The sequence below is a fragment of the Apium graveolens genome, chromosome 7 (genome assembly GCF_009905375.1).
Source record: "Apium graveolens cultivar Ventura chromosome 7, ASM990537v1, whole genome shotgun sequence".
In the NCBI taxonomy this organism is placed as follows: domain Eukaryota; kingdom Viridiplantae; phylum Streptophyta; class Magnoliopsida; order Apiales; family Apiaceae; genus Apium; species Apium graveolens.
The window spans coordinates 162,504,602-162,524,856 of NC_133653.1; positions in this window are offsets into that span (position 1 = coordinate 162,504,602).

Genomic DNA, 20,255 nt, shown 5'->3' on the forward strand with positions numbered 1-20,255 from the left:
TGTGTTATATTTCACTGTACCTAATATCTAACAAATGGTATCAGAGCAAAATTTGAAAGCAAATAGATAAAGATCTTAGAAGAATGTGTGCTCAAAAATTAAGCAGTATCAAGATACCTGTTTTTGACAAGATCAACTACACACTATGAAAGAAGAAAATTATGTTGTTCATAAGGATGGCCAACTCTATGTACATTTAGATTCTAAAAAATGGACCCTTCAATCCTATGGAAAGGATTCCTGAATGTACAGATTGAGTGTTAGGAGCAATTGATGATATTAAACAGAAACTATCAGAAGCATCGACGGATGATGATTACAAGCATCGACGAATGATGATGACATCAACGGATGTTGATATTCGATGGATGATGATTTCAACGGATGATGATGTCAACGGATAATGAAATCAGTATTTGTCACATCAGTTGATCTTCGAAGAGGAAAAGGAAATAGGAACTTCAAGGCGGTGAAGGACTTTATCTCAGAAGCAATGGTATATATTTTCTTGTTGTTAATAGAATAGGATTCCTTATACATTGGTAGTTGTGCTCTATATAAAGCTCAGTTTAGGTTCTTGTGATAAGCATTGCGACATTGTTATATCTTTCACAAAACCTATCAGCTCTCAAGGATATTTGTTCATCCTCAAAAGTACATGTGTAATAAGTTTTTATCAAATATTATAAAAACTATTGATTATTTTGAAGCTTTGTCGAATTAGTTATATTAACTGTATTCACCCCCCTATAGTTGATTAAGGGCCTAAAAATTGGTATCAGAGCTTGATATTGACGTACAAACAATTTAAGATATGACGATTAACCCACCATGTCAGAAAAAAGGAGAAGAAGAAATACAGAATCTGGATCCGAAGCCACAACCCCCAGCCATATCACAGATAAGCAGCAACATGAGTAGTTATGAAGCAATCACGGTGCCTATCCTGAAGATACATGAATATCCAATCTGGAAAGTACGGATGGCCATGTGCTTGGAAGCCACATATCCTGAATATCTGAGCAGGATCTATGATGGTCCTCATAAACCAATGAAGGTAGTAGTCTCAGTTGCAGGAGAATCAAAGAAGATGATAGACAAAGACAGGAAATACTACTCTCCTGAAGATATCTCATTTATCATGAAGGATGCTAAGGTCAGACACATCCTGCACAACAGTCTTGATAGTGTTATGTCCAATAGAGTCATTGGATGTAAAATAACAAAAGAGATATGGGATGCTTTAGAAGTAAAGTGTCAAGGTAAAAATGCTATCAAGAAGAATAGGAGGACAATACTTACTCAAGAATATGAGCACTTTGACTCAAGGGACAATGAGTCCGTAATTGAGATCAATGACAAATTTCAGAAGTTGCTGAATGACTTATCCATTGTCGATAAAGAATATGATTTGGAGGACTCAAACCTTGTTAGATATATTTGATAATGTCTTGTCTAATATGATTTATGTTTAGTTTTTCAGATCTTACTTAAACAGGACAAATCAGTACTTAACTGAAATCAGCACTTATACTGAATTCAGAACTTAAGTCATCAGTACTTAAGGTTCAGGAGATATTTATCAGAAGATAATATCAGGACTTAAAGGAAATATTTAGATAAGGAAGGCAGCTGATTTACAGGAAGAGAAGATCTAGACAAACGTAAGAAGAGATATGCATGAAGAAGGAATTCCGTGAAGAATAGAATACTTGGAAGAAAAGATATATGATTGATATATTTTCAGAAGCAGAATTATATTCCATATCAATTAGCGATTATCTTGTAACTGTGTAGTATATAAACACAGACATAGGGTTTACACTATAAGTGTTATCATTATCAAGAATATTATTCATTGTAACCCTAGAAGCTCTCGTGATATTTGTTCATCACTGAGAGAGGACAGTTCCATACTGTAACAGAGTTTATTGTTTTGAATAAAGTTTGTTTTCTGTTACTTGAGTTATTAGAGTTTGATTTGATTGTGCTATACACTGTATTCACCCCCCTCTACAGTGTGTGTGACCTAACAAGTGGTATCAGAGCCCTTCTGTTAACACACAAACAGTTTAAGATCCAAAAACAATCATGTCTGAAGTAGAAACTCCAACTAAGCCCACCAAAACTGAAGAACCTCCAAAGACACAAATCCATAGCCGATATGAGGCTATTAGAGTTCCCATATTGAGACCATCTGAATATCCCATATGGAAGGTGAGGATGACCATGTTTCTGGAAGCTACAGATCCATAATATCTTGATAGAATCAAGGAAGGGCCTCACAAACCAACCAAGCTCGCTGTTGCAGTTGCAGGTGAAGTAGCAAAGTCAATACCAAAGGAGAAGAGTGACTACACTGTTGAAGATATCGCATCAATTGCTAAGGATGCTAAGGTACGACACTTACTGCATAGTGCCATTGATAATGTAATGTCAAACAGGGTAATAAACTGCAAGACTGCAAAGGAGATATGGGATGCCTTGGAAACAAGATGTCAGGGAACTGATACGATTAAGAAGAACAGGAAGACAATACTCACTCAAGAGTATGAACACTTTAACTCAAATGCTAATGAGTCATTGACTGATTTATATGATAGATTTGTCAAACTCTTGAATGATTTGTCACTGGTTGATAAGGAGTATGATCTTGAAGATTCAAACCTTAAATTCCTGTTGGCTCTTCCTGAAAGCTGGGATTTGAAGGCAACAACAATAAGAGACAACTATAATCTTGATGAAACGACTCTTGATGAAATTTATGGGATGCTCAAGACTCATGAACTTGAGATGGAACAAAGAAGCAAGAGGAAAGGAGGAAAGTCAAGGACAGTTGCTCTTAAGGCTGAAGAAGAATCCCCCAAGGCAGCTGCCTCAAGGAAAGGCAAGGGTAAAGCTCTCTTCACAAAGTCCGATACTGAGTCATCAAGTTCTGATAGTGATGATGACTCAGAATCTGAAAGCTTGCCTGAGACGGATGCTGATGAAGAGATGATGAAGTTGTGTGCCCTTATGGTGAAAGAAATCACAAAGATTGCATACAGGAAGTTCAAGAAGTGTTAGATATATTTGATAATGTCATGGCTAATATGATTTATGTTTAGTTTTCAGATCTTACTTAAACAGGATAAATCAGTACTTACTGGAAGTCAGGACTTAAGGATATCAGTACTTATATTATCAGGAGATAATGATCAGAAGATGGATATCAGAACTTAAGTACTGAAGGACGTTCAGTGAAGTACAACAGCTGATTAAAGGAAAGAAGATCGAGATAAACATAAGAAGAGATATGCATGAAGAAGGAGTTCTATGATGAATAGAATGCTTGGAAGAAAAGATATCTGATTGATATATTTTAGGAAGCAGAATTATATTCCATATCAATTAGTGATTATCTTGTAACTCTGTAGTATATAAACACAAACATAGGGTTTATACTATAAGTGTTATCATATTCGAGAAGATTATTCAATATAACCCTAGCAGCTCTCGTGATATTTGTTCATCACTGAGAGGTAAAAGTTCCATACTGTAACAGAGTTTATTGTTTCAATAAAGTTTATTTTCTGTTACTTGAGTTATTAGAGTTCGATTTGATTGTACTTTACACTATATTCACCCCCTCTACAGTGTGTGTGACCTAACAAGTGGTATCAGAGCCTATCTGTTAACGCACATACAGTTTAAGATCCAAACACAATCATGTCTGACAAAGAAACTCCAACTAAGCCTACCAAAACTGAAGAACCTCCAAAGACACAAATTCAAAGTCGGTATGAGACCATCAGAGTTCCCATACTGAGACCATCTGAATATGCCATATGGAAGGTGAGGATGACCATGTTTCTAGAAGCTGCAGATCCAGAATATCTTGATAGAATCAAGGAAGGACCTCACAAACCAACCAAGCTCGCTGTTGCAGTTGCAGGTGAAGCAGCAAAGACTGTACCAAAGGAGAAGAGTGATTATACTGCTGAAGATATCGCATCAATTGCTAAGGATGCTAAGGTACGACACTCACTGCATAGTGCCATTGATAATGTAATGTCAAACATGGTAATTAACTGCAAGACTGCAAATGAGATATGGGATGCTCTGGAAACAAGGTGTCAGGGAACTGATACAATTAAGAAGAACATGAAGACAATACTCACTCAAGAGTATGAACACTTTGTCTCAAAAGCTAATGAGTCATTGACTGATTTATATGATAGATTTGTCAAACTCTTGAATGATTTGTCATTGGTTAATAAGGAGTATGATCTTGAAGATTCAAACCTTAAATTCCTGTTAGCTCTTCCTGAATGCTGGGATTTGAAGGCAACAACAATAAGATACAACTACAATCTTGATGAAACAACTCTTGATGAAATTTATGGAATGCTCAAGACTCATAAACTTGAGATGGAACAAGAAGCAAGAGGAAAGGAGGAAAGTCAAGGACAGTTGCTCTTAAGGCTGAAGAAGAATCCCCAAGGCAGCTACCTCAAGGAAAGACAAGGGTAAAGCTCTTTTCACAAAGTCTGATACTGAGTCATCAAGTTCTGAGAGTGATGATGACTCAAATTCTGAAAGCTTACCTGAGACTGATGTTGATGAGGAGATGATGAAGCTGTGTGCTCTTATGGTGAAAGGGATCACAAAGATTGCATACAGAAAGTTCAGGAAGGGAAAGATGTTTTCCAGGAAAGGCACAAGTTCTGATAAGAAAAATTTCAGAAGATCTGAGGGCAGATGAGGAAAGTCTGATAGAGGAGATTATACCAATGTCAAATGCTATAACTGTGGAGAGAAAGGCCACATATCTCCTAATTGCAAGAAGGTGAAGGGTGACAAAGGCAAGGCTCTTGTCACAAAGAAGAAAAGTTGGACAGACACCTCAGACTCTGAAAGTGAGGAGAATTATGCTTTGATGGCAAATGCTGATAAAACAAGTGCTGAAAGCAGTTCTGAAGCTGCTGAATCAAAGGTACCTCAGACTACTTATGCTTTTCATACTGATGATATTAATGAGTTGAGAAGATATCTTAAAACCATGTTTGTTAGTTATAGAGATCAAACTTTAACATGTGAAAGATTAACTTCTGAAAATCTTGCTTTTAAGAAAAGAAATGATTTCTTAGAAAAAGAGTTAGTTATGTTCCATCAAACTCAGAAGGATAGAGATGCTGCTTTTTATGTTAGGGATGAAGTGCTAAAAATGAATGAATCTCTAAAAACTGAGTTAGAAAAGGAAAGAGAGATTATCAGGACTTTGGACTAACTCTGGCAGAACAACTCAAAATTTGCTAAGTAGTGAAAATTAGAAAGAGGGCTTAGGCTATGGAGAGGATAAGAATGATAAAGGAACTGCAGAAATTAAGCATGTTGTTAAGCAAAAGCCAAAGTTAAAACCTGTTAAGTTTGTAACTGTAAAGTCTGATAATGAGAAATTAGAAGTTAAAGAGGGATTAATTTCTGAAAAACTAAAACAGAAAAAGACAGCTGAAGTAAACATAGGTTTAATGACAAAGAAGCAGCTTAAGCATAAGCTGAAAGATGTTAAGAATACAAACAAGGTAAAATCACCTAGGAAAAATAGGAATGGAAAGGAAGGTGTGAATAAAAGCAATGATTATAAGCCCGTTCCTAAAGCTCCTAGGAAAACGTGTCATAACTGTGGAAGTTCTAACCATCTGGCTTCTTTTTGCAGAAGAATAAGAACATAAACTCCTTACCTTCAAATTCAGGAGTTAAGAGTCAGTCTATTAGATATAAGCCACAAAATCCTTGTTTTCATTGTGGTAGTTTATGGCATTCCATTTATACTTGTAAGGAATATCATAGTTTGTACTATGATTATTATCAAATAAAACCTTCTTTAAAGAAAGTTTTCATTGTTCCTTCTAGTGTAAATTCCGATTCAAAGTCTGATAGTGTAAATTCTGATAGGAAAAATGTTAACATAAACTCTGATGCTAAATCCGTTGCAAATGTTAACAAACTTGATAAGACCAAAGGATCCAAGCAAGTCTGGGTCCTTAAAACTAATCATTAGTGTTCTTTGTGATTGCAGGGCAACAGAAAAAATATCCTAGTTCTGGACAGTGGATGTTGAGGACATACGACTGGAAATAAAGCCCTGCTATCAGACTTTGTGGAGAAAGCTGGCCCAAGTGTTTCTTATAGAGATGACAACATTGGAAAAACATTGGGATATGGCAATATCAATCTTGGGAATATCATCATTAAAAAAGTAGCTCTGGTCTCAGGACTTAAACACAATCTGCTAAGTATAAGTCAAATCTGTGACAGAGGTTATCATGTTGATTTCTTTGAAGAACACTGTGAAGTTGTGAGTAAATCTAAAGGCAAAGTTGTTCTGAAAGGATACAGGCGTGGTAACATTTATGAAGCTAAGCTTTCAACAAACACTGATGGTTCTGCAATCTGTCTGATGAGTAGAGCATCAATTGAAGAAAGCTGGAATTGGCACAAGAAACTCTCTCATTTAAATTTCAACAATATAAATGAACTAGTCAAGAAAGATCTTGTGAGAGGACTGCCAAAGTCAGTATTTGCTCCTGATGGCCTTTGTGATTCTTGTCAGAAGGCCAAACAAAGAAAATCCTCATTCAAGAGCAAGACTGAATCATCAATTCTTGAGCCTTATCATCTACTACATGTTGATCTATTTGGTCCAGTGAATGTCATGTCTATTGCAAAGAAGAAATATGCTTTGGTCATAGTGGATGAGTTCACCAGATACACATGGGTGTATTTCTTGCACACAAAAACTGAAACTGCATCTATCTTGATTGATCATGTCAAACAACTGGATAAATTGGTCAAAGACTCTGTGAAAACCATAAGGAGTGATAATGGCACTGAGTTCAAGAATTTGATAATGGAATAGTTCTGCAAAAACCATGGAATCAAGCAGGAATTCTCTGCTCCTGGAACTCCACAGCAAAATGGAGTTGTTGAAAAGAAGAATAGAACTCTCATTGAAGCTGCACGTACAATGCTTTAAGAAGCAAAGCTTCCAACCTATTTCTGGGCTGAAGCTGTGCAAACTGCTTGTTTTACTCAAAATGCAACATTCATTAACAAGCAAGAAAAGACACCATATGAGATGGTGAAGAAAAAAAAGCCAAATCTGAAGTATTTTCATGTATTTGGATGCAAGTGTTTTGTTCTCAAGACTCATCCTGAACAACTATCCAAATTTGATCTAAAAGCTGATGAAGAAATCTTTGTTGGATATCCACTTTCCACAAAAGCCTTCAGAGTCTATAATCTGAGAACAAGAGTGGTTATGGAATCTATCAATGTCTCTTTTGATGACAAGAAGATTACTGGACTTGAAGATTTTATTGATCATGATCAGCTGAGATTTGAAAATGAAGACTCAAATTATGATACTGAAAATCCTGAAAGTCTAAGTCCTGATACTGTAAACTCTGATGGATTAAACTCTAATGTTATTGAAACTGTGGTGACTACACCAAAGGAAGATGCATCTATGCAGGGGGAGCATACTCAAGATCTTACCACATCTCAAGAAGCATCAGAACATACATCTGGCTTTTCAAGTTCTGATCCGTCAAGTTCTGATAAGCCAAGTTCTGATAGTTCTGAAAATCTAAATACTGAAGAATCCAACTCAGAGAGCATAGTTTCAGGGGGAGCAACAGAAAATGAAAATGAAGACAACATGAATCATGGGGGAGCATCCAGTTCTAGAGAAAACCTTCCATCTGCAAGGAAGTGGACTAAATCACATACACCTGATTTGATAATTGGAAATCCTGATACAGGTGTCAGAACTAGAACAGGTACTTCAAACGAATGTCTTTACAATTCTTTTCTCTCTCAGACTGAGCCAAAGAAAGTGGAAGAAGCTCTTCAAGATGCTGATTGGGTGCAAGCAATGCAGGAAGAGTTAAATGAATTTGAAAGAAACAAAGTCTGGACCCTAGTGCCAAGACCAAAGAATAGATCTGTTGTTGGTACAAAGTGGGTATTCAGAAATAAAACTGATTGTGATTGCATAATTACAAGGAATAAGGCAAGGCTGGTTGCAAAAGGATATTCTCAACAGGAGGGAATTGATTATGATGAAATATTTGCACCAGTTGCTAGGTTAGAAGCCATAAGGATATTTTTGGCTTATGCTGCTCACAAAAAGTTTACTGTCTTTCAAATGGATGTGAAAAGTGCTTTTCTCAATGGAGAATTGGAGGAGGAAGTATATGTTGAACAACCTCCAGGCTTTGTAGATTCCAAATTTCCAGATTATGTTTACAGGCTTGATAAAGCACTTTATGGACTTAAGCAAGCTCCTAGAGCATGGTATGAGTCTTTAGCTCAGTTTCTTCTGGAAAGTGGATTTACCAGAGGAACTATAGACAAAACACTGTTCTACCTCAACCATGGAAAGGACTTACTTCTGGTCCAGATTTATGTTGATGATATCATTTTTAGGTCTACAAATGACAGACTGTGCAAGAAGTTTGCCAAACTGATGCAGTCAAGGTATCAGATGAGTATGATGGGGAACTTAGCTATTTTCTAGGCCTTCAAGTCAAGCAGAATGAAGAAGGCACTTTTATTTGTCAAACTAAGTACACCAGAAACTTGATGAAGAAATTTGGAATGCAAGATTGTTCAAGTGCATCCACTCCCATGGCCACTGCAACAAAACTGGACAAGGATATTGGTAAATCAGTAGATATTACTGATTACAGAGGTATGATTGGCTCTCTACTCTATCTAACTGCTAGTAGACCTGATATCATGTATGCTACATGTCTTTGTGCAAGATTTCAAGCATATCCAAGAGAACCTCACCTAACAGCTGTGAAAAAAATTTTCAAGTATCTTAAAGGAACAGCTGATCTGGGATTGTGGTATCCCAGAAAATCAGATTTTAAACTAATAGGTTACTCCGATGCAGATTTTGCAGGTTGCAAAATTGACAGGAAAAGCACAAGTGGAAGCTGCCAATTTCTTGAAGGCAGATTGGTTTCTTGGTTTAGCAAGAAACAAAAGTCAATTTCCACATCAACTGCAGAAGCAGAGTACATTGCTGTAGGTAGCTGTTGTGCACAGATTCTTTGGATGAAGAATCAGTTACTGGATTATAGGTTAACATATTTCAAAATCCCTATTTACTGTGATAATCAAAGTGCTATTGCTATGACAGGTAATCCAGTTCAACACTCTATGACAAAGCACATCAGCATCAGGTACCACTTCATCAGGGAACATGTGGATGAAGGTACAGTGGAATTGCACTTTATTCCAACAGATCAACAACTAGCAGATATCTTCACCAAACCATTGTGTGAAGCTACTTTTACAAGATTGGTAAATGAACTTGGAATTGTTTCAGGTTCTTTTTCTAAATCTGCTTAGTTTTGTTCTGATGCATCAGACTTTATGATCAGTATTTATAGAAATTACTCTCTTTGTGTATTTTGTGCTTAATTGAAAACTTGCTTAAGTACTGACTGTTGTCTGATGTAACTTTCTAAACTCTGATAGTGATATGTCTGTTTAGGTAACTATTCAATCCTATGAGGATACCTGTGCTAGATGCTAACCTAGTAGTCTTCAATAAATAAGGGATCCCATGTTAGAAGTAATTATTCTTGTGGAAATTCATTGACACAAGCAAATTCTGATATTGAGCTTAGTTGAGTTTACTTTGTCTATCTTATTACTAAGTCACAAACTAGAATATGCTTCTCATCTGTTGAGTTCTGATGCTAGTAAATCTGTTTGGATGTACTAACTGCTGATAAACCTCACTTATCAAAAGAAAAAGAAAAAGAATCAAGGATTAAAATTCAGATACTCCTTTGAGATCTAGAGTACAAATGTGGAAGGAACGACCCAAGTGCATTGCTGGTATTAAGTAAATATGCATCAGAAAAGCAAAATATTTTCTTGGTGACTTTTCACACTCTATGATTACTGGAGAAATACTCTGATAATAGCATAAATTCTGATAAGCAGTCGTGACTCACTTACACTGAGAAGCCACTGTAAAATGGAATTTAAAAAGATGCACAAAATTAGCACAAAATAGTTGAGGTGGACTCCAACATGAACTCATTCAACAGTAGGTTTCAGAATAATGACAGGTTTTTAGTAAAGTTTTAGTTATGCCTTATTTCTAAGATGTACTGAAGTGAATCAGACTTTACTCTTTGTCTGATATTTAGCTTAATGCACACACTCAACACTCCATATGAATGATGAAAATAACTGTGGTGATCTATGTTATTTTAGATGAACAGTTTCTGTGTCATTGCACAAATTCTGAGGACAAGTTCTGATTGCATGTTCTGATGATTAAGTTCTGAAGAATCTAAATCAGAATTTGTGTGAGGACTTACTAATATAGGCATTCATTTTTCGAGTTAAGAAATCATATTCTGATGACCATTATAATCTAAATTTAACTTAAGTTCTGATTTTACACTATTAGTACTTGTTCCCTTGATTTATTTTGGTCATACTCACTCGAATTTTTTTTTCAGAATATTGGTGTTGCAGTGAAAAATAATTGAATAAGTGAAAACAGTTTCAATTCTGAATTAAAACTGATTTACCTTGATTAATGGAATAACTGGGTAAGTGGAACGGTTTTTTCCTTGAAAAACTGCAAGTGGGTAAGTAATGATTACTGTTTTCCCGTGCCCATTAACTATTCGTTATTACTGCATGTCTGACAGGTGTCCAACAGTTACATTTTTTTTCAAAAGTATAAGTAAGACAGAGGGAGGATTTTCTAATCTTTTATTCACTTTTATATTTTTTCTCTCTATTTGCTTTTACTCTCTTTCTTCTTCTAACGTTGGTTTTTCATATAGACATTCTATCAAACACCTAACAGGCACTTATAAATCTCGATTATTTTCATGGAACCTAAGGATTTAATCATTGATGGAGCTAAATTTGTTCCAAATAACTATGCTGTAATTCTTGATAATGCTGAAGCTCCGTCTGAGTTGCATTTTGTGCAAGATCTTCTTGCACACAGTGAAATCGGGTATGCATTGACCCAACCTTCAGTCTTCTCAAGCCAACAAGTTCTGACATTTTGGAGGACTGGAAACTTTGATAATGGTGGTCAAAATGGTACTCCTAGTATTGTTTTCGAAGTGGGTGATTCTACATATGTAGTCACTCCTGGTACAATACGCAAGGCTCTACATCTACCAGAAGGATGTACTTTTTCCTCTCCAGAGGAATCAGCTATTCAGGAGTTAATGGCCAGTTTGGGGTATGAGCAGAGTTTGGCAAAGCTCGGGCAGTTGAAACAGGCTCATATCAGGAGGGAATGGAGTTTCTTCTTCGACTGCATCACTAAAGCTTTTGGGAACAAGTGTTCAAATTTTGATGCCATCCCTATAATGAGTCAGTACATCGGGTATGCTATCATTAACCAAACTCATTTTGATTTTGCAACTGCTGTAATAGGTTTTATTGGGGATAGGATGACAGAGGATAGGAATGTTGTCTATTTTGCTAGATTCTGTCAGCTTATATATACTTTTTGTACTGTTGATCCTCAGTTTGCCAGTACCTTAACTCCACATTTCAAAGTTGCAAAACGTTACTTTAATGACCTGGTAAATGCTGACACTAAGAAACAAGTGGTTAGACCTTTACAGATTCCTCAGTCTGTAAAACGGATCTTAGTAAATGCTGATCCTGAATCCTATAGATCTGTTTATCTTGATGTCCAACCAACAACCACCTCCCAAATACCACAACAACCATCATAACATGCCACTCATACTACTCAACCTACCCTCAGGAAATATCTCAAATCATATCTCAACACTTCACAGAAAGTTCAATCTTCATCCTCAGGACCTACTGTGAAGCCCTCATCCTCTAAGCCAAAGAGGACAAAGACTGTTCCTCAAACACCTCAGAAGAGAAGGAGGATTGCTTTGAGAGACGAGTCAGACAGTGAGGAACAGGTTTCTACATCAGAACCTATTGTCAAAGAAGCTGAGAAAGTTTCTTCTCAGAAGGATTCTGGAATTGGGGGATCTAAGCTTCTCAAACGGCTTAGAAGAATGACTGTTGCTGCAACTCCCAAGGAATCCATATCTTCAAAGAGATACAAGAAACAGAGGGCAAAAAGGCCAGTTTCAGATGATGAAGAAGCAGCAGCTAAGGAAGGAGATCAGGAATCTCTGATCTCACAAGAAAAGGAATCTGCTACAGTCACTACTTCTCCATCAATTCCAACTCAGGAAGCTGTTACTGAAAAGGCCAACACACCATCTGTGTCTCCTGTTCAAAAGACTGTATCTCCTGTTAATACAGGCACAAGTGCTGATATTGATATCCAGACCTTGGTTGTGCCTGAAGTAATTTGCTTAGAAGCTCCAACAACAACTAATCCATCAACAACACCTGTTACTGATGCTGCTCAAACTCCAGAATTATCTACTACACCTTCTCTGCATCTAGATGCTGATGATCAGAATATAGGTGAGCATCGGGACATGGCTGTTGATCAGAACTTGGAACCAGATCAGCAATTAGAGGATGCTGCTGAAGCCTCCATTACCACTTATACTGTTGTTTTATCAGAAGATACTGATTCTGCAAGTTCTGATGCTGCAAATGCTGGAGATACTGGTGATGCTGCTCCAAATGCAGATGCTGATGAAGCAGGTCCTTCAGGACATGCCCCTCAACAAACTGTTCTTAAATCTGAACTTGTTAAGAAGTTTGTTACAAGAGAAGCACCAGTGCCTTGGAGTGAAACTCCTGCAGGACAGGAGTGGACTAAGGAATGGAACTCAGTCACCTGTGCTCCATCTGCACAGAATATGGCTGAGCACTTGACAAAAGCTGATAAACTGTTAAATACTGATGATTTCAAAACACAGCTTAGAGTCACTGCATTGAGTACTAAACATTTACAAGGTCTCCATTCAACTACTCATGCAGAGTTACATCTCTTAAAGGAAGAACTCATGAAGCAAGAACAAGTTCAAAAGATTGATAAGAAAAAGTTCTTCCAACCTACCTTTGACAGGGTTGCTTATATTGAGAAGACTCAAGAGACCCAACAAGCTCAGATTGATGATATTCTGAAAAATCAAGCTTCTCAGCAATCTCAACTTAATGAAATCCAAGCCTTAGTGGAATTGCTTGTCTCTCTTCTATTACCTGCTGATGCCAAAAAAGGGGAGAAAGTAATTAAGTCAAATGCAAAACTGATAAGACACTGAAAGGGAAAGATGATGCAAAGGATGATGAAGGAAACTCTGGAATGGGTAGAGGTCATAGTCAAGGTAGAGGTTTCTCATCAAGAAACACTGAAATCACAAGTCCAGGACAAGTTCTGATACTGGGAAAAGAATTAGTTCTGTTACTGGTAAAAGGAAAAGTTCTGATGAACTTTTAGATCTTGATGAAGAAATGTCAAGACAGTTATTTCTTCAGGAAAATCCAGGAATGGACTTGGAGAGTTTAATGGAAGAAGAAGCCAGACTTAAATCAGAGAAAGTCACATCTAAATCTGAAGCTTCTGGTAAAAAGACACTTCCAAAACTCAAAGGCATTGTGATAAAAGAAAGGATAAATACTGAAGCAACATTGGCTAAATCACAACCGCGGATAGATCCGAGATCCAAGGGTAAATAAAAGGTTGGTGAACCTATCAAGGTTTATGTGCCTCCTGAGAATGAAGAAATCACCGATGAAAAGGATGATCTTGCTCTGACTTCAAGAAAAGTTCTTAAGACAACCTCTGACATGGCTCAAGTTGTTCAGAGTCAAGAGACAGTAAGTTCTGATATTTTGAAGAAACAAGTAACCTCTGACATAGCTCAAGTTAACTTAATATCAGAAGATAGATCAAAGACACTCCTACCAGGATTCACTAAAGTAAAACAGACTCAACCTTTGAAGACTGCTGCAAGTGGTTTTGAAGCAAGTGTAGTTACTTGAAAGGAAGCAAGAGATAAAACTGGATTGGGAAGTGCTGATGAAAGAAGAATACAGAACACTACCAATGATTCAACTTCCTTGAGTGAACCAGGTATTGGAGCAACTCCTGAGAGATTGAATCAACTGGAATCTGTACAAATGGTTTACCATACCTACTTGAAAGAACACATCTTGTTGTACTTCATGACAGATGGTAGGGTTTATCATATAAGGCAAAATGCCATTCCATTGAAGTATTTTGAAGAATTGGAGCATGTACTATTCTTACTTCAAGTAAATGTCAAATTGACAGGAAGTGCTGCAAACTATTTGAAGGATCAGATTCAGAGACAGAAAAGGCTTTATTCTGTTAAGTCTGACAGCACATATGTTCCAAAGTACAGAGATCACAAGGGTGATATAGTTGAAATGAAGCCTAACACTGCTAAGATTATAACTACCTTTCTGGGTTACAGGGCTGTGGAATTCAATTTTGAGTCTGATAAGGCATATTTGATCAGACTGGATCAGGATATAAGAAAAGCTAAGATTAAGGATCTCAGGGCTGCAATCTTTCAAATTGGTGAAGATACTGCAGAGCTTAAAGATGCTAAAAGGAGGATGATTGATGAACTTAAATATGCTGAGAAATGTTTGTTAAAGAACTATCTCAGAACAACTCCTGACATCAGAGAGATCAGAAGATGAAGCCAAGTCAAGATCTACAACTGATTAACTTCTGATATTTGTACCGACTTAAGCTATTATCAGAAGTTAAAGATTGGTAAAGCTTTAAGGACTGTAAGTTGTAGTTATCTAGTCTAATTCTCATGCATTTGTACTTAATATTTTTGACATCATCAAATATCTATTAAACTTGTATATTATGCTAATTTACAAGTTGGGAGAGATTGTTAGATATATTTGATAATGTCATGGCTAATATGATTTATGTTTAGTTTTCAGATCTTACTTAAACAGGATAAATCAGTACTTACTGGAAGTCAGGACTTAAGGATATCAGTACTTATATTATCAGGAGATAATCATCAGAAGATGGATATCAGAACTTAAGTACTGAAGGACGTTCAGATAAGGACAGCAGCTGATTAAAGGAAAGAAGATCGAGATAAACATAAGAAGAGATATTCATGAAGAAGGAGTTCTATGAAGAATAGAATGTTTGGAAGAAAAGATATCTGATTGATATATTTTAGGAAGCAGAATTATATTCCATGTCAATTAGTGATTATCTTGTAACTGTGTAGTATATAAACACAGACATAGGGTTTACACTATAAGTGTTATCATATTCGAGAAGATTATTCAATATAACCCTAGCAGCTCTCGTGATATTTGTTCATCACTGAGAGGTAACAGTTCCATACTGTAACAGAGTTTATTGTTTCAATAAAGTTTGTTTTCTGTTACTTGAGTTATTAGAGTTCGATTTGATTGTACTTTACACTGTATTCACCCCCTCTACAGTGTGTGTGACCTAACAGGAAGGGAAAGAAGTTTTCCAGGAAAGGTGCAAGTTCTGATAAGAAGAATTTCAGAAAATCTGAGGGCAAAGGAGGAAAGTCTGACAGAGGAGATTATACAAATGTCAAATGCTACAACTGTGGTGAGTCCACATTTCTCCTGATTGCAAGAAAGTGAAGAATGACAAAGGCAAGGCTCTTGTCACAAAGAACAAAAGCTGGACAGACACCTCAGATTCTGAAAGTGAGGAGAATTATGCCTTGATGGCAAATGCTGATATGACAAGTGCTGAAAGCAGTTCTGAAGCTGCTAAGTTAAAGGTACCTCAAACTACTTATGCCTTTCATACTGATGATATTAATGAGTTGAGAAGATATCTTAAAACCATGTTCATTAGCTATAGAGATCAAACTTTAACATGTAAAAGATTAACTTCTGAAAATCTTGCTTGCGAAAAGAGGAATGATTATTTAGAAAAAGAGTTAGTCATGTTTCATCAAACTCAGAAAGATAGAGATGATGCTTTCTATGTTAGGGATGAATTACTTAAAATGAATGAATCTCTAAAAGCTGAGTTAGAAAAGGAAAGAGAGATTATCAGGACTTGGACTAACTCTGGCAGAACAACTCAGAATTTGTTAAGTAGTGAAAACTGGAAAGAGGGCTTATGTTATGGAGAGGATAAGAATGATAAAGGAACTGTATATATTAAGCCTATAGTTGTTAAACAAAAGCCAAAGTTAAAACCAGTTAAGTTTATAGCTGTAAAGTCTGATACTGAGAAATCAAGTGTTAAAAAGGAATTAACTTCTGACAAACTAAAACAGGAAAAGACAACAGAAGTAAACGTAGGCTTAATGACAAAGAAGCAGCTTAAGCATAAGCTGAAAGATGTTAAGAATACAAACAAGGTAAAATCACCTAGAAAAAATAGGAATGGAAAGGAAGGTGTGAATAAAAGCAATGATTATAAGCCTGTTCCTAAAGCTCCTAGGAAAATGTGTCATAACTGTGGAAGTTCTAACCATCTGGCTTCTTTTTGCAGGAAGAATAAGAACATAAACTCCTTACCTTCAAAGTCAGGAGTTAAGAGTCATTCTGTTAGATATAAGCCACAAAATCCTTGTTTTCATTGTGGTAGTTTATGGCATTTCATTTATACTTGTAAGGAGTATCATAGTTTGTACTATGAATATTATCAAATAAAACCTTCTTTAAAGAAAGTTACCATTGTTCCTTCTAGTGTAAGTTCTGATTCAAAGTCTGATAGTGTAAATTCTGATAAGAAAAATGTTAACATAAACTCTGATGTTAAATCTGCTGCAAATGTTAACAAACTTAATAAGGCCAAAGGATCCAAGCAAGTCTGGGTCCTTAAAACTAATCATTAGTGGTCTTTGTGATTGCAGGGCAACAGGAAAAACATCCTAGTTCTGGATAGTGGATGTTCAGGACATATGACTGGAAATAAAGCCCTGCTATCAGACTTTATGGAGAAGACTGGCCCAAGTGTTTCTTATGGAGATGGCAACATTGGAAAAACATTGGGATATGGCAATATCAATCTTGGGAATGTCATCATTAAAGAAGTAGCTCTGGTCTCAGGACTTAAACACAATCTGCTAAGTATAAGTCAAATCTGTGACAGAGGTTATCATGTGGATTTCTTTGAAGAACACTATGAAGTTGTAAGTAAATCTATATGCAAAGTTGTTCTGAAAGGATACAGGTGTGGTAACATTTATGAAGCCAAGCTTTCAACAAGTACTGATGGTTCTTGTAATAACCCCAAAATTTTGAACTTTTTGTAACCCTTATGAATAGTGTTTTAGCTGAATGAGAAAACTTTTCATGCCACACTATGTAGGGGTTCTGTTATGGATATTCTGAGATTTTATTAGTACTCTATATGGTATATAAGTGTATGTAAAGATCGTCAGAATCCAATTCCGAACACTTTGATTTTTCCGGAAATCCACTAGATACGGAAAGAATTGAGTATAAGGTAACATGATAAAAAGGATTTAAATTAAAGGATTATAAGAGAGGATCATAAAAGAAATATAATATATTGAGAAAGGTTAAAGGAACCTAAGTAATAAGATCCCGGGTATGATCCCTCAAACGATAAACGAAAATGAAAGTTAAGCGAACCGTATAACAGATCAGCGGTCATTAGGAAAACAATTAGGAAGTTAATCAAAGGGATTAGAGAGGATGATGTCACCCAACCAATGAGAAGAGGAAAAGGAGGGGAAGATGACATCATAGCATGACATAAGCATGACATTGGAAGGAAGGAGATGTGGTTGAAGTAGAACCACACAAAGTTAAGGCTAAAAAAGTAATTAACCAAAACAAAAACAAAATTTCATCCACCAAGCCAATCATTTCATTTTCATCAAACAAAACACAAAATATTTCTCTTCACCAAGGTTGCTCTCGGCTTTTTTTCAATTTCAAAGGGAGAATTTTCAAAATCCAAGATCCAAGCCTCCTAAATTGGTAAGATAATTCCCCAGTGTTCCTTATGCATAGATATGGATATATTATGAGCTTAAGCCTTCAATTCTTTCTCAATCTTCTTCAAGAAATCAATGAAGAAGACAATGAATAGTGATTTCAAAGTTTTTAACTTGTTTTTTTCTTGTTTTCCTTTAAGATCCAAGCATCCCTAAGACTTCTCAAGGCTTCTTAAGGCTTCCTAGCTACTCCCACCACTTCAAGGAAGGTATATCATCTCCAAACCCTAGATTCCTTTGTATAATAAGATGATTTTGATTGTTATGGTGATATAGTAGCTTAATGCTTGTGGTTTAGAGTTTGGGTTGGAGTGGTAGTGAAATGGAATGGTGAATCTTATTGTTTTGGTTAAAAGAATTTAAGTATAGTTAAATTTAAGCTTAAGCATAAGTATAAATGTTAATATTGGATTTATTGGGGATGTTATGATGTGATAAGGATGGACTTTGGTTGTATGAATGGATTGGGGTTGAATTGTGATGGTTTTGGAATGGTTTAAATTTGGGAAATCGCGTAAACATAGCCGTCGTAATGTCCGATTTACTTTAGACTGCTTTTGTTCATAACATTAGGACCCGAGAACCCCCTGCTAGGTTTTGACCATTGCCATGTTTAGATAGTTCATGTTACGAGCTTCGTTTTGATATGTGGTTCGTTTGATTCTGATGAACGGTTTAGGAGAAACGGCCGTTTTAAGTAACGACGTTTCGCGAACGAACCCTTACCCCTCGCCTTACTTTGAAACATAGGTTAAAGACCTTAAAGGACTAATTGAAGTATGAAACATTTATGTAAGGTGTAATAGGCAGTTGGTAAGACACTCGCGAAGGAATCGCCTTAAAACTCGTAATGGTTAAATTATTAAAAATGGTGGAGCCGAGGGTACTCGAGTGACTTAAGAGAATCAGTAAGCGCAAAACGAGCGTTAGAGTCTGAGTTGGTTAGAGTATAGATTTACAAGTGACTTTGGTTTAATTCCAACTTACTTGTTGCTTATAGGTTACCAGACTCGTCTCGAGCCATTCGTAACCCCCAGTCGCTCAGGCAAGTTTTCTACCCGTTATACTGTTGTTGTGATGTATATGTGTATATGCATGATCTTGCGATATATTGTAGCATGTGATATGGTATATATGCATGCCTGTTTCATATTCTTGGATTATATATCTGTTGGTTAAAATGCTTACAGTTGCATAATACCTATGCTAGAGATAAGCGGTATTGAGTTTACCCTTAATATAGGGGATCAAAAGGTGAACATATCTCTAAACCGGGAGTCGATGTTCCCAAGTATAATATATATATTTATATATATATATATATGGTTATAGTTTTCAAAACTATTAATCGAATAAGGTTTATTCGATAACTTTAACTTTATTTTATTATTGAATATTATTTCTAATATTCATCCGAGGACTTGTGACTCCTTTATTTTATTATTAAATATTATTTGGAATATTCATCCGAGGACTTATGACTCCTTTATTTTATTATTGAATATTATTTCGAACATTCATTCGAGGGCTTATGACTCAGTTATATTATTAATGATTATTAATTGAATATTCATTTGAGGATGTATGACTCCGTTATTTTATTTAATGAATATTATTTATAATATTCATTCGAGGTATCATGACTCCGCTTATTATTTAATAATATTCTTTATTTTATTAAAGAATAATGTTTCGATAATCAAACTTATTTTCGATTATTCAAATAAAGATAGTACTTTCGTATAAGTATATCTTTGGTTATTTAATACTCATTTCAAGTATAAGTCTTACAACTTCTACTTCAATTATTTGTATAAAGATTATTCTTTATGGGAATATTATTTAAATAATAATATTCAGACATTTTCTAAATATATTGGGACTGATTTACTTCATTAAATCAGCATTACTCCAAACACTCTTTAAAGTGTTTTCGAGTCTTCAAAATGATTTTTAAAAGTTAGAGCGGATCCCAAAACTCATTTTTATATTTAAGATCTTCCCTTTAAAAGGGGATTTAAATACTCGCTCAAAACCTGAGGGATCCGGCTCTATGGTGTATTTTATATTCGCAACAAGGTTGCAGTTTTGGTAAATGAATTGATTACTTACCCAACGTTCGGGAAGTAAGTCCATCTATCGAGTCGGCATAAGCAACATGGGCTCAGTGGGCGTCCATGATAGTGTAAGTGGCTCAGTGGGAGTCCATCAAATGCATAAGTGGCTGAGTGGCAGTCCAGCATAAGGTCCTATTGCGACCAGGGTGATGACCAGTGGGAAATTCGTCCATCT